Below are 14,065 nucleotides of genomic sequence, written 5' to 3' on the forward strand. Positions count from 1 at the left end.
CTCATCACTCCTGGGTCATGTCCATCTGGTTACATTCTCACCCTGTGGCAGCAATGGGTCACTTAATGGTTTTTAATAAATTATAAGAAAATGCTGCATTAATTAATAATACGAAAGACAGAACATACAAGGGTTTCCAGGTTGGATTTTTAGAACCTATTATTTCATGCAGCAAATAGTTTGTAACCACGTGTTCTATAGAAAAACAGGTCACTACTTTTTGATATCATATGATACCATACCTTCGTGTTCCACAAAACTTCCCCAGTTTCTCAGAGAGCTGCCATTTATAATTTAATTAGCAAAGTTTAAACTTCAAATGTTTCTTTTAAAAATCAAAATACGGGAAATCTAAAGACATCACCAGATTCAGAAAATTTTGGGCTTCTGTATTATCAGAACTGAACTTCGAAACATTGCAAAGTATAAAAAGTTGGCATCTTGAAATTTTTGTTAAGTAATTAACAACTTTTGAATTATGGAAATTAAAACTAAACAAAACATTTTCCTCTAATCAAGAATGTTAATTAAATTATGATATCATCAAATCCTGATGCACCATTAATTAATGTGAATCTTATCTGAAAACAAGTATCCTACAATGGTCATGATGAGAGACAATATGTCTGTAATAAGTGTATGAAATCCCTTACCAAGTGCAAAATTTGATATATTTATGTATGTTTGTGGTGCAGTCATTATTATGTATTTGTAATAACAAGATAGCATATCAAATGGTTGGATTAAACATGCTTGATTTCAAGCTGTATCGGGCTTGCCGAGGTACGTGTGGCTTTTCCTGAAGTGACTTCTAATTTCCTATCTGCTCATGTGCATGAAATCACTTACAATTTTCTCTCCAAAACCACTTGGAGCACACTGCATGTAGCATCTGAGAGCTTTAGTACCCACACATCATAAGAAATGCATTAGACAGTTACTGATGACCCTCAAAACTGTTGAATTGTAGTATTTGAAGTTTCAGACAATAGGTTTTTGACCATGAACAGGGAGTATGGTTTCATTTGGACTAGAGACCCCCTTATACATTCATAAAGATGTAAATTTTATTGTTGGAACTTTGGAACAAGTTTGAAATAAAGCCCTTTCCGGGGGAACAACAGTGTCCTGTCAAGCATTGTTCTGTCAGGCTGCATAAATACCGAACCTAGTGATTGATATTACTCGACTGTCGCTGAACTTTACAATGCACTTAATTTCAGCAAGGAAGTTACGTCCAGCAGAGACTTGATGAATATAGATGTCCAGAATAGAATTGGGAGTAGAAAGTGCTACTGATATGATAAGTGTAACGAAGAGGAAAATTGTGAGACAGATGCTTTCACACTATATTGGTGCAAAATTCTCAGTTGTGTCATCAAAATGGCAAAAATCATATACTGTGAACAACAATTCAAAATTCCAAGAAAAAAGCAGTAGCAATTTGGAAGATTATTCCTCATGAAGTGAATAGACTTGGTAACGCAAATGGTATTAAAACCTGTGATCACAGTAACTGTAACATTGAAACTTCCTGGCAGATTAAAACTGTGTGCCGGACCAAGACTCGAACTCGGGACCTTCGCCTTGCGCGGGCAAGTGCTCTACCAACTGAGCTACCCAAGCATGACTCACGCCCCGTCCTCACAGCTTTACTTCTGCCAGTACCTCGTCTCCTACCTTCCAAACTACCTGCCCAGCGGGCAGTGCGGCACAATGCTTTGTCAATTTTTTCAATCTGTTGCATCCTTGAGCCCCCCCGGTTCGAGATGTACCCTTGTCCGGTTAATGGCTGACGCTACAGATCACACTTTATTCATAATTATAGTACAAAGTTAAATCACCAGTTAGAGTTACATTTTCAGCAAGTACACCAAGTCCTTTCATCCATACATGTATTTTTTCATCATTACTCACTTACGACAAGAGCGAGTATACAAAGTAAAAGGGATATTACTATATACATAACTAGGTCTAGACTGGGACTTAGCATCTATTCCACAAGGCCAGGTCTTGTAAGTGATGACGTCGCGGTCGGCGAAAGTCCCTTATCATCTCCGTTACGTAACCAAGGTCGTTCGCTCCCTATATAAGCGGGCAGTGCACGCCAGCGGAATCATTCCGCTGTGAGCTCAATCTGCAACAGCATTGAAGCACTATGCCTCGTCGACGTGTGTATCGTCAACGCCGCCGCCGCAGGAGAGCTTCTGTAAAGTTTGGAAGGTAGGAGACGAGGTACTGGCAGAAGTAAGGCTGTGAGGACGGGGTGTGAGTCGTGCTTGGGTAGCTCAGTTGGTAGAGCACTTGCCCGTGAAAGGCAAAGGTCCCGAGTTCGAGTCTCGGTCCGGCACACAGTTTTAATCTGCCAGGAAGTTTCATATTGGCGCACACTCCGCTGTAGAGTGAAAATTTCATTCTAGTAACTGTAACATTGTTTACTGGTGTGCTGTATCCAGCCAATGTTGGGTTGGGGCTGGTATGGTACTTACCCTCTTATGCAGAGAACCAACCATACCCTATATGTAGGCCATCATGTTATGATGAATTTGCCAGTCCCAATGGCCTTCTAAAGCTAATGCCAGATCATCCTCCCCTCCCCCCTCCCCATCATCCCTCCCTCTCCTCACTCAGCACAATCTGTGTTTAATGTGTTGGTCACATGTGACGACATACACTGAAGTGCCAAAGAATCTGGTATAGACGTGTATTCAAATACAGAGATATGTAAAGAGGCAGAATACAGTGCCATAGTCAGCAGCAGCTGTATAAGACAACAAGTGCCTGGCGCAGTTGTTAGATCGGTTACTGCTGCTACAGTGGCAGGTTATCAAGATTTAAGTGCATTTGAACTTAGTGTTATTGGCACACGAGCGATGGGACACAGCATCTCCGAGGTAGTGATGAAGTGGGGATTCTCCCATATGACCATTTCACAAGTGTACCGTGAATATCAGGAATCCGGTAAAACATCAAATCTCCTACATCACTGTGGCGGGAGAAAGATCCTGAAAGAACGGGACCAACAGTCATTTAATGTGACAGAAGTGCACCCCTTCTGCAAATTGCTGCAGATTTCAACGCTGGGTCATTCAACAAGCGTCAGTGTGTGAATCATTCAGTGAAGCATCACCAATATGGGCTTCTGGAGGCCCACTTGTGTACCCTTGATGACTGCATGACACAAAGCTTTGCACTTCGCCTGCGCCCGTCAACACCAGCATTGAACTGTTGATGACTGGAAACATGTTGCCTGATTGGGTGAGTTTCATTTCAAATTGTATCAAGCGGATGGAGGTGTACGGGTTTGATTGAATGGGGTTGTACGGGTTTGGAGACAACCTCATGAATCCATATGTCTAGATATGACCTTGACAGGAGACACATAGGTAAGCATCCTGTCTGATCACCAGCATCATTCATGTTCATTGTGCTTTCCAACGGACTTGGGCAACTCCAGCAGTACAATGCAACACCCCACATGTCCAGAATTCCTACAGATTGGCTCCAGGAACAATCTTCTTAGTTTCAACACTTCCGCTGGCCACCAAACTCCCCAGACATGAACATTATTGAGCATATCTGGGATGCCTTGCAACGTGCTGTTCAAAAGAGATCTCCTCTCCCTCGTACTCTTACGGATTTATGGACAGCCTTGCCGGATTCATGGTGTCAGTTCCTTCCAACACTACTTCAGGCACTAGTCGAGTGCATGCCACGTTGTGTTGCGGCACTTCTCCATGCTTGTGGGGACCCTTCATGATATTAGGCAGGTGTACCAGTTTTTTTGGCTCTTCAGTGTATATAAAGTATCTGAGACAGGACTTGGTAACCAGGCCAGTAATTTCCTCAGGATGGGTGTGAAAAACTGACATCCAGACTGGTTAGCACACTGACTCCCACTATCACTCTGCAAGGTGGATTCGAGCTGGGGCTGGTGCACCTCCATGGGTCCTGGAAGCAGGCACTTTAATGCACTCGACTATTAAAGTGTGTCCAAGGCAGATGATACCAAATTCAAATCGTTGGCCACTAATTTCCTTGAATTCTTCTCAATAGTAACCAAATCACAAAGGGAGAAAAAACAAATCCATTAGACATACTTAGACAATACATACTCCACCAGCAGATGCCAGTTTTGCTAAATCAACCGTAAAAAATATCACAGAAATCATGAGGTCACTGAAAAACGGTAACTTTTTTGGCTATGATAGTGTTTTCGGCAAACTACTGAAATCTTGTACTGACTTGGTAGAGCTCCTCTTGAGTTATCTACATAATCAGTTGAGTGAAGGTGTGTTTCCAGCAAAATTGAATTATATGGTAGTAACGGTCCTTTGTAAAACTCGAGATAAGTAAGTGAACTCAAATTACAGACCCATTAGTGACACACCTCAGGTCTTCAAGGGTAGTGCTAAATATCTGTGGCAAGACAAATTGTCTGGCATAGCTATAACTTTATTTATGGGTCAGTGTGTAGAGTTGTTATTGAAATTCAGAGAAGTCCACTCCTGGAAATTGAAATAAGAACACCGTGAATTCATTGTCCCAGGAAGGGGAAACTTTATTGACACATTCCTGGGGTCAGATACATCACATGATCACACTGACAGAACCACAGGCACATAGACACAGGCAACAGAGCATGCACAATGTCGGCACTAGTACAGTGTATATCCACGTTTCGCAGCAATGCAGGCTGCTATTCTCCCATGGAGACGATCGTAGAGATGCTGGATGTAGTCCTGTGGAACGGCTTGCCATGCCATTTCCACCTGGCGCCTCAGATGGACCAGCGTTCGTGCTGGACGTGCAGACCGCGTGAGACGACGCTTCATCCAGTCCCAAACATGCTCAATGGGGGACAGATCCGGAGATCTTGCTGGCCAGGGTAGTTGACTTACACCTTCTAGAGCACGTTGGGTGGCACGGGATACATGCGGACGTGCATTGTCCTGTTGGAACAGCAAGTTCCCTTGCCGGTCTAGGAATGGTAGAACGATGGGTTCGATGACGGTTTGGATGTACCGTGCACTATTCAGTGTCCCCTCGACGATCACCAGTGGTGTACGGCCAGTGTAGGAGATCGCTCCCCACACCATGATGCCGGGTGTTGGCCCTGTGTGCCTCGGTCGTATGCAGTCCTGATTGTGGCGCTCACCTGCACGGCGCCAAACACGCATACGACCATCATTGGCACCAAGGCAGAAGCGACTCTCATCGCTGAAGACGACACGTCTCCATTCGTCCCTCCATTCACGCCTGTCGCGACACCACTGGAGGCAGGCTGCACGATGTTGGGGCGTGAGCGGAAGACGGCGTAACGGTGTGCGGGACCGTAGCCCAGCTTCATGGAGACGGTTGCGAATGGTCCTCGCCGATACCCCAGGAGCAACAGTGTCCCTAATTTGCTGGGAAGTGGCGGTGCGGTCCCCTACGGCACTGCGTAGGATCCTACGGTCTTGGCGTGCATCCGTGCGTCGCTGTGGTCCGGTCCCAGGTCGACGGTCACGTGCACCTTCCGCCGACCACTGGCGACAACATCGATGTACTGTGGAGACCTCACGCCCCACGTGTTGAGCAATTTGGCGGTACGTCCACCCGGCCTCCCGCATGCCCACTATACGCCCTCGCTCAAAGTCCGTCAACTGCACATACGGTTCACGTCCACGCTGTCGCGGCATGCTACCAGTGTTAAAGACTGCGATGGAGCTCCGTATGCCACGGCAAACTGGCTGACACTGACGGCGGCGGTGCACAAATGCTGCGCAGCTAGCGCCATTCGACGGCCAACACCGCGGTTCCTGGTGTGTCCGCTGTGCCGTGCGTGTGATCATTGCTTGTACAGCCCTCTCGCAGTGTCCGGAGCAAGTATGGTGGGTCTGACACACCGGTGTCAATGTGTTCTTTTTTCCATTTCCAGGAGTGTATATTAGGTAACAGAATTTCTTCACTTTCATGTAACTTATACGGTTTAAGCAGTGCATTCTAGGAAAGTTTTCAGGGGATATGAATGTTAACTGTAGACATTTAATTGGGATTTGGAGTGACATCTCATGGTAATGTTGTGAACTAACACACTGCTCAGTCCGCCCACCTCAACAGAGTTCAATGCAAGCAAAAGCAGCTAGCTGGCCAACCAACTCCAGCACAGTCTGGTACAAGCAACATTTTGTTAGACATTTTCCTGCATTTTTGTTCTCATCAGCTTAATATCTGTTACATCCTGCATCACATCTTGTTGATTGAATGGGGTTGTACGGGTTTGGAGACAACCTCATGAATCCATATGTCTAGATATGACCTTGACAGGAGACACATAGGTAAGCATCCTGTCTGATCACCAGCATCATTCATGTTCATTGAGTAGGAGTACGAGGGGGAGGAGATCTCTTTTGAACATGTGTTTGCACTGGTGTCTAGGTAGTGAAGCATGCACTGACCTCCCAGTGCAGTCAGGCTCCATTATGCCTATCTGCTGTTCACTGCTATATGGCAGTGGTTCGTTTTCACTGCAGCAGGAGACGTCAATTTTCACCAGATATTTATAAATTATACATACAAACATTCCTTGTGAATCAGCCTGTCTAATAATGAAAACCTTATCAAAATCCCTATATTAGTTCCTGAGATCAGGTACAGGCAGAAAAATGCTTTGGGGAACTTCAAATTATAATATGTATGGATGATTTCAAGAAGTTTTATCATTCACTGCTAGATGGCAATGTAACCCTGGACATTGGAAGATTCTTCAAAAAGTGTGATGTTTGTTGACAGCACTACTGAAGTGATAAAGGTCTCAAAGACATCCATACAGGATGCAGTTCAAGACAATAATGGAACAGGCGTACAACTGGCTTATAGCAAAATCTTGACCCTTAATGTTACAAAGACTCGTGCAGTTCCAAACAATGTTCGGAAATATGGGTCAATGAACACACACTGGATGAAGTTTGAAGTTCCTAGGCATCCAGATGGATAGTAAATTAAAGTGACACCAGCACTTGGATAAGGTACCAGAACCAAAAGATCTCCACTAAGCAGATGGGTCTGCTGTCATGCTTTTAACACTTTCATTCAATGCTGTTCTATGGCAATGCAACTAATGTCAAACAAGCATTTATTTTACAGGAGCACACAATAAGAATATTCTGTAAAGTTGATAACCAAACATTTTGACAAATCTCTTAGGGATCCTACAGTTTTATGGCACTTTCATAGCATTTTTTTATATTTCCTAATGGTATTTGTGTTTATCAACAACAAAAATTTAGGATTTTTTTTATGTCGTGCTCACATTTGAATCAGGGCTTACCTCAAGTTCTAACACTTTAGATTACTGTTTTGGATACAAAATTTTGCATTTCCACCAGAAATATGACCTGTTTCTAAAGTTCCTAACATTTGTTCATTTATTTCACTTCTTTATTTCTAAAGATGGAAATCGCACATTGAGCAGATGTATACGAGGTGTGATCAGAAAGTTACAGGAATTTTTGTTTTTCTTAAAGTATATTTCTTTATCAACAACAACTTCGTCCCCTTCAAAGTTATGCACCTCAGATATAATAATCTTGTGCCAATTCTTTTTCCAATCTTGGAAGCTCTTCTGGAGCCCACTTTTTGTTATGACATTCAGCTCTTTCAGTGCCTCTGTTTTTATCTCATCAGTGATGGCAAAACAATTTCCTTTCATGCTTCTCTTCAGCCTCGGTATTAGAAGGATATATTATTATTATTAACACTGGAACAGCAGAAAATGTGGTACAGCTAGAGCAGTGGGAAGGGATCATTTGACCCCTAATGAGATTAACATTTAAAATCCACAATGTGGTTAATATAAGAACTTATTTATTTTCTCCATTCATTTGTATGTCATTTACACTTTTGAATCAGGTCATTACTCCAAGTTCTAACATTTTCAGATTACTGTTTTTTATACAAAACATTGCATTTCCACCCAGAAACATGACCTGTTTCTAATATTTGTTCATTCATTTCATTTACTTGTCTCAAAAGATTGAAATCACACTTTGAGTAGATTTTTGGTACTTTTCATGCCCGTTTTCTGCAGATAACGTTTTGCGTTTCTCACAAATGTTATGTTGCACATTCCAATTTGACATTTCTTTTGCTTTTTCCGTTTGTTCAGACCTATTGGCACTTCTTTGTTCAATTGGTTTTCTTGCTCCTGTCCTGCACTGTTGTTTCCCATTCATGAGTTTGTTTACCAGCTCAATAATGAACACTGTACCCTTCAGGTTAATTTTTGGTATTTGATTGTAGATGATCCACACATTTATTGGTCACATGCCTAGGATACTTTAAAAGATATGCAACTGCCATCTTCTGCAAGCACCCTTAGTTGAATATTTATGGATCATTTGATCAGCGGTGTCCACATTACAACTTATTACATTATAGAAGGTAACAATTTATGGTGTCATCTTCTTTTCGGTCACTGCGACTACAGGATGTAGTGTGCCGAGATGAACGACACGACATTCTTATTCTTCTCTTAATACAATGCCGGGTGCACTCTTGCTTATCATTCTTTTTTGAGATGATGGTGGAGGGTAAGTCAGAGTTGTTTTTCTTCACGCAGTTGGGGTTTTCTCATAAGTTATTGTTCCCACTGTTGTCATTTTTTCTTCAATTTGAGTGTCTTGACAGTCTGAAGGGTTGTGAAGCAGTAGTCTGTTTTCGCATTCCTTCTTTGGTTTAGAAATGGCTCGTTCAGGCAAAGAACAACATACTCTCCCAATGGCAGGTTGCTGGTCGGCCTTCCCCTTTACCATGATACAAGAAGGTGTTGCAGTGGACTTGGATTTCACGCACGCAGCTATCTTCTGCCTGAGTGTATTTGCCATCTTCATTTAGTGTAAATTGCATAAATATGCACTTTCCTTTGCTTGGATATAACTGCTGATAAGTCGTAATATTTTCCCCAGAGTAGTAACAACGGAGACACTTCTGCAAGAACTTGTTCCTTATTTCAGAAATAGGAGTGAACTTGACAGCAGAGATGTGTTGAGCTTGGGATGACTTCTCATCAAAGAGAAGGAATCTGGTAGGTTCACAGTATATCTCCCTTGTCATTTTATTGCTGATAAAATCTGACCCTCAAGAACATGACCAGAGGTCATCCAAGAAAACACTATTAGCATAAAAAGCCCTCTTGTGTATGTGATAGTGATTATTGTGTGTGATTCCTCCAACTATATGGTCAAAGGGTATTTTTTATTTTGTACCAGACATTTGATACTGCGTGTTTCTTATTGATATGCAGCATCAGTTCATGAAAAAGAATTCAGAAGACACTGTGTGACACTTGCCTGCTTTATTTCTTCGTTGATAGTCCTCAGTTTTGACGTACTGCTTTGTTACACTGGCTGAAAAAATGTGGGGTGGGAGTTCAACACTGACTATTGTAAATGATGTAGCTGACAGTTGCACAGTTGTTTCATAGTTCTTTACTTTCAGTCCGCAACCCATAATATTACACAGTTATATATCAGTTCACTGTTGGTTAACTTTTTATAAGCCTCATTAATAGTTTGCAGGCAAACATCAGCATACTGCTAGAATAGCTTATTGTTGAACATTTATTAACAGTAAATACCTAACCACACAGTTCACTATTTGTCAAATGAATTGGCAGACACTGTCATTGTTTTAATACAGGTCCTATTGGTGTTAAACTAATTCCATTATTGTTACTCTAATTGATACGGACTTCCCGTCTGAAAATCAACGATGGACTGACTGGCTCTCAGGACCAAAATTCAGGCCTTTATATACCCTCACAATAATAGGCACTGAAACTATATATTGTTTGAAGTTTAAGCTACAGAAATTACAATTAAAACATAACTCATTCAATTAAGTGAATCCATAAAAAAAATCCCTCGTTTTTAACAGTTCATTCTATCACAAAGATTGGGCCGAATTATTTGCTTAAATAATGAAATTAACAGATATAGTTATACAAACAATATTTTTTGACGAACTTGGTAATTATTTTGGAACTAGTTAAGGGCTGGCTTTGCTAATATGTTTCCAAAAAGAGACAAATAAATATTTTAAGAATCCTAGTAGTTCTTCTTCCAAATGTTTATAATTAGTATAGAATTTATAAGTCAACAATAGAATGTAAGTCACGAAACAATTACTGATTTCACCCTACAACAAAAGTATAAGCTAGGAATGGTGAAAATAAATTAGGAAATTAATTACATATACAAAACTAAGCACAAAATTAGATCGGATGCTATATTTCTTAAGACTGAGGGGCAACCTTTATCTTTTATGAAAATGCAGATTATACTCATATATGTTAATGGTAATTAGGTAGAAATTAAAATAAAATGGATGTGAGGAGGCAGATGGCAAAACAGGAGAGGAAGAGAAAAGATCCCAGCTTGCTTCATCACAGCTGACGATGGAGTCATCCACATGGTGGCAGGCATCAACGGTGGACACTCCTCTCTGCTTGAGGATGTTCAAAGCAGTGCTTATTCCAGGCGATGGCATGTTAGATAGTTTCCATTTTGTTTCATCCCTAGCTACCCGCCACTGTTTCGGCAGTAAATTCCAGAGTCGGTTGCTGAAAGAATTGATATAGGGAGACATCTAGTGACATTAACTGGTACTCAGTCTCGCTACCTTCATTGTCACTTGTCTATGCCAGAAAATTGCCACCTGAATCTGATTAATCACTTTCTGAGTCCTCCAGAATATGCGAAATCTCTTCATCAATAAGTCTGTGCTATCAGAACAAAATTGAAAATGTCTGTTACAGAATAAAAACATATCTGACTGAGATGAGTAACAGCTGCAGTATGTGAAACCCTACTGAAAAGTTACGTTGCTATGCCCAAAGTGGAAACCTTTCCAGCAAAGCATTTATCACCATTCAGGAAAATTTCCATGAAATCTTAGAAATTCAGTAAATTGTAGTGCATTGTTGTTAAAAATAGCAGAAATTAGGGAAGTTATGAAGTTTGGCGGAAAGATATTAAAAACTGTCTTCATTATTGGGAAAATAAAAGTTGACAGATATCTTTCACTGTTCTAGTGTTAATGTAAGATGTCACTCATTCCTCATCTGAAGGCTTTCCTCGTTTATGGAATGAATGGATCGGGAAGAGGGTAAAAAGTGATTGGTTTTCTTGCTCATTAAAATGCACCACTCCTTGCCTTTCTACTTCACTGTTAATTTGAAGAATGTTGGTGTCACTGTGAATTTGCCAAATGAAGTTACTATAGGTGAAGTGGCTCTCTATAACCATGCAGCATTTCATTCCTGTTTTGGGGTTTTTAATTCTTGGCATTAGCTTTCATTACACTCTCCTGACCTCGCACATAGTGCTCCCTGGAAAGTGGCCAATGGCTTGCACTTAACACGTCCGCAGCAGTCAAATGGTTAACTCGTCATGCCTCGCCGTTCCCCTGGCACGCCTGATGTGTATACACGCGGCCTTTAGTCTTTCCTACAGCGCTAAGGACGTGTTTATGCGCCCCACGCCAGCGACATTCCCACCATTAAGGACGAGTTTAGATGCACTGAGTCACAGCTACCTGAGCGCTGCGGACATGTATAAACGCAGAGCTGTCTTTCCGCCCTGCTCTTCTAGCAGCTGTTCAGTGGTCTGGCTCTGTAGTTCGAGAGTGCATATATCATTGTTGCTGTGTTCGCTCTTCGCAGAATTCGACTTAGATTCCTGTATTTTCAGCAGTTTTCTTGTTTTCTACATGAGACATGTCACGTAACCATGGTTGCACAGATAAAGAAATCCTGGATATGCTCACTAAGAGTGACAATGAGTGTGAAATATCTGACGTTGCTAACAGTGATGAGTCTTCAACAGAATCTCGAAGCTGTAGTCCTCTGCCCTTTACATCAGAGGGGAGAGCAAGAATTACAGTCAGCAGTTCCTCTGAATCTGAGGAATCAGAAAGTGACAGTGAAATGGTTCATAAAATAGCGAGCTTAAGTGACACATTTGACTGGAAAGAAACAGATTTCCAGCTATTAAACCATTACTTCGATGACTCGAGTTCAGGACACAAATGTCAGTTAGATACTGACCCAAGCATTCTTTAATTTTTTGTGATATTTATGTCTCAAGAACTGTTGCAATTTATTGCAGACAAAACAAAATCATTTTTACGTTTACACCAGAGAAAAAACTACAGAATATGTGAATTCTCGAATGTCAAAGTGGAAAGGCACTGGATTTGAGGAAATGTATTGTTTTGTTGCTGTTTGCCTTCTAATGGCGCAAGTTAAGAAGTTAAAATTAAGTGATTATTGGTCCAGAGATACACTTGCAGCAAAATTATGTCCAGAGACCGTTCTTGTCTACTTCTGAGAATGTTATACTTCAGTGATAACTCTGTGAGTATCGGAGGCGACAGTCTATTTAAAATTAGGACGATTGTTGACAAAGTTCATAAGATGTTTCATAATTCATTTCGCCCACATCACAAGCTTTGTATAGATGAAAGTCTCTTGCTGTTCAAAGGACGATTATCTTTTAAGCAATTTATTCCAGCCAAGCGAAGTAGATTCGGAATAAAGACATTTGTACTGTGTTACTGTCAGTCGGTATATTTTAGATTTTATTGTATATACAGGCACAACAACAGAAATTGGGTTCCACAATTTGGGAAAAAGTGGCGACGTAGTAGTGGCAACTCTTATGGTACCATATTTGGAACAGGGTCGTATTCTATATGTCGGTAACTGGTACCCAACCCGGACCTGTTCTTCTGGCTTCACAGCCATGGAACAGTCGCATGTGGCACTGTTCGTAAGAACAGGCGCAACATGCCAAAACTGCAGAAGAAATTAAAACGAGGAGAAACTGAGTTTAGGTCCACTGACAAGGTCCTTGCTATCAAGTGGTGCAATAAGAGTTAGGTGTACATGTTGACCACAAGTCACACAACACAAATGGGTGAAACAGAGAAGACTGACAGAAATACTGGCAAAAAAATAAAAAAAAACGCAACGTATTGTAGATTACAATTCGAGTATGGGTGCAGTTGACCGTTGTGAATGTTACCGAGCTCAGTGGGATCAGTGTGTAAGACTGTGAAATGGTATAAGAAATATTTTTTTTCACATTCTAGATTTGTGCATTCTACATGCTCATGCTCTCCACCAGTTGGTAACAGGGCGAAAAACGGCACTTGCAGAGTTTCACCTTTCTCTTGTAAGGGAGATTGTGGAAAAATATGCTGCAAAATGGAGAAAAGCTGGTAGAGGAAGGCGCTACAATGTTGAGAATCCTCTGCGATTCACAGGGAGACATTTTCCGGCTGTTATCATGAGTGAACATTCGCAGATGCATGGTTTGCACGAAACAGAAAGTGCACCGGGAAACTAGATACCAATGCAAAACTTGCAACGTTACATTATGTGTTGCACCCTGCTTTGAGACTTCCCATACAAAGAAGCATTACTAATCATCGGGAACTAAATCTGAGAAACTTTATTGACGCTTCTGAATGAATTACTAAAAAAAGGCAGTACCGGTGCAAAGCCCGGATCGAAAAGGACGACTGGAAATAGATGCAACAGGTGTAAAATTATTCAAACGAAGCCTGACTTCTTCGTATGTAGCAGTTTACTGGCAAATGAACAGACTTGGTGATTGAGATGGCGCAATACCTGTACTGTGCTAATGTAATTATGCTGAGTACATTGCGCCAGTATAACAAAACCAATAAATTAATCTGCATATGATACATTTAAATTATTAACATGTAACATCCTTAGTAGTACAAATGTAGATCACACTCGGTCTACTTGTACAAAACATGTTTTCCATAACTGATTTAAACGCCTTTGATCAATGAGAAACAACATGCCAAAGTTAAAACTCTGTTCTCAGTGCGATTTTTCTTGCTACTTCGCCTCTGTTGTTAGCCAATATTAAAAATTAAACTCATTGATCTGGGGAGGGTGGGGGGCTTAAAATTTGTTGTTTGAATGAGACTAGCTTTGAAGCATTAATAGAAAACAGTATTTGAAAAAGAAAAGTATCGAATACACCCTGCT

The 14,065-nt window shown here is 41.2% G+C and overlaps 1 protein-coding gene and 1 non-coding gene across 2 annotated transcripts in view; both read left to right on the top strand.

Annotated features, from left to right (window-relative positions):
• LOC126262228 (ubiquitin carboxyl-terminal hydrolase 14) overlaps positions 1-14,065 on the top strand; it is a 122,477-nt gene that overhangs the window by 40,540 nt on the left and 67,872 nt on the right. The gene's annotated exons all lie outside the window — the stretch shown is intronic.
• On the top strand, positions 2,277-2,351 carry Trnas-uga (transfer RNA serine (anticodon UGA)). The gene has a single exon. It is a non-coding gene; the product is annotated as a tRNA-Ser (tRNA).

The sequence above is a fragment of the Schistocerca nitens genome, chromosome 6 (genome assembly GCF_023898315.1).
Source record: "Schistocerca nitens isolate TAMUIC-IGC-003100 chromosome 6, iqSchNite1.1, whole genome shotgun sequence".
Taxonomy (NCBI): Eukaryota; Metazoa; Arthropoda; class Insecta; order Orthoptera; family Acrididae; genus Schistocerca; species Schistocerca nitens.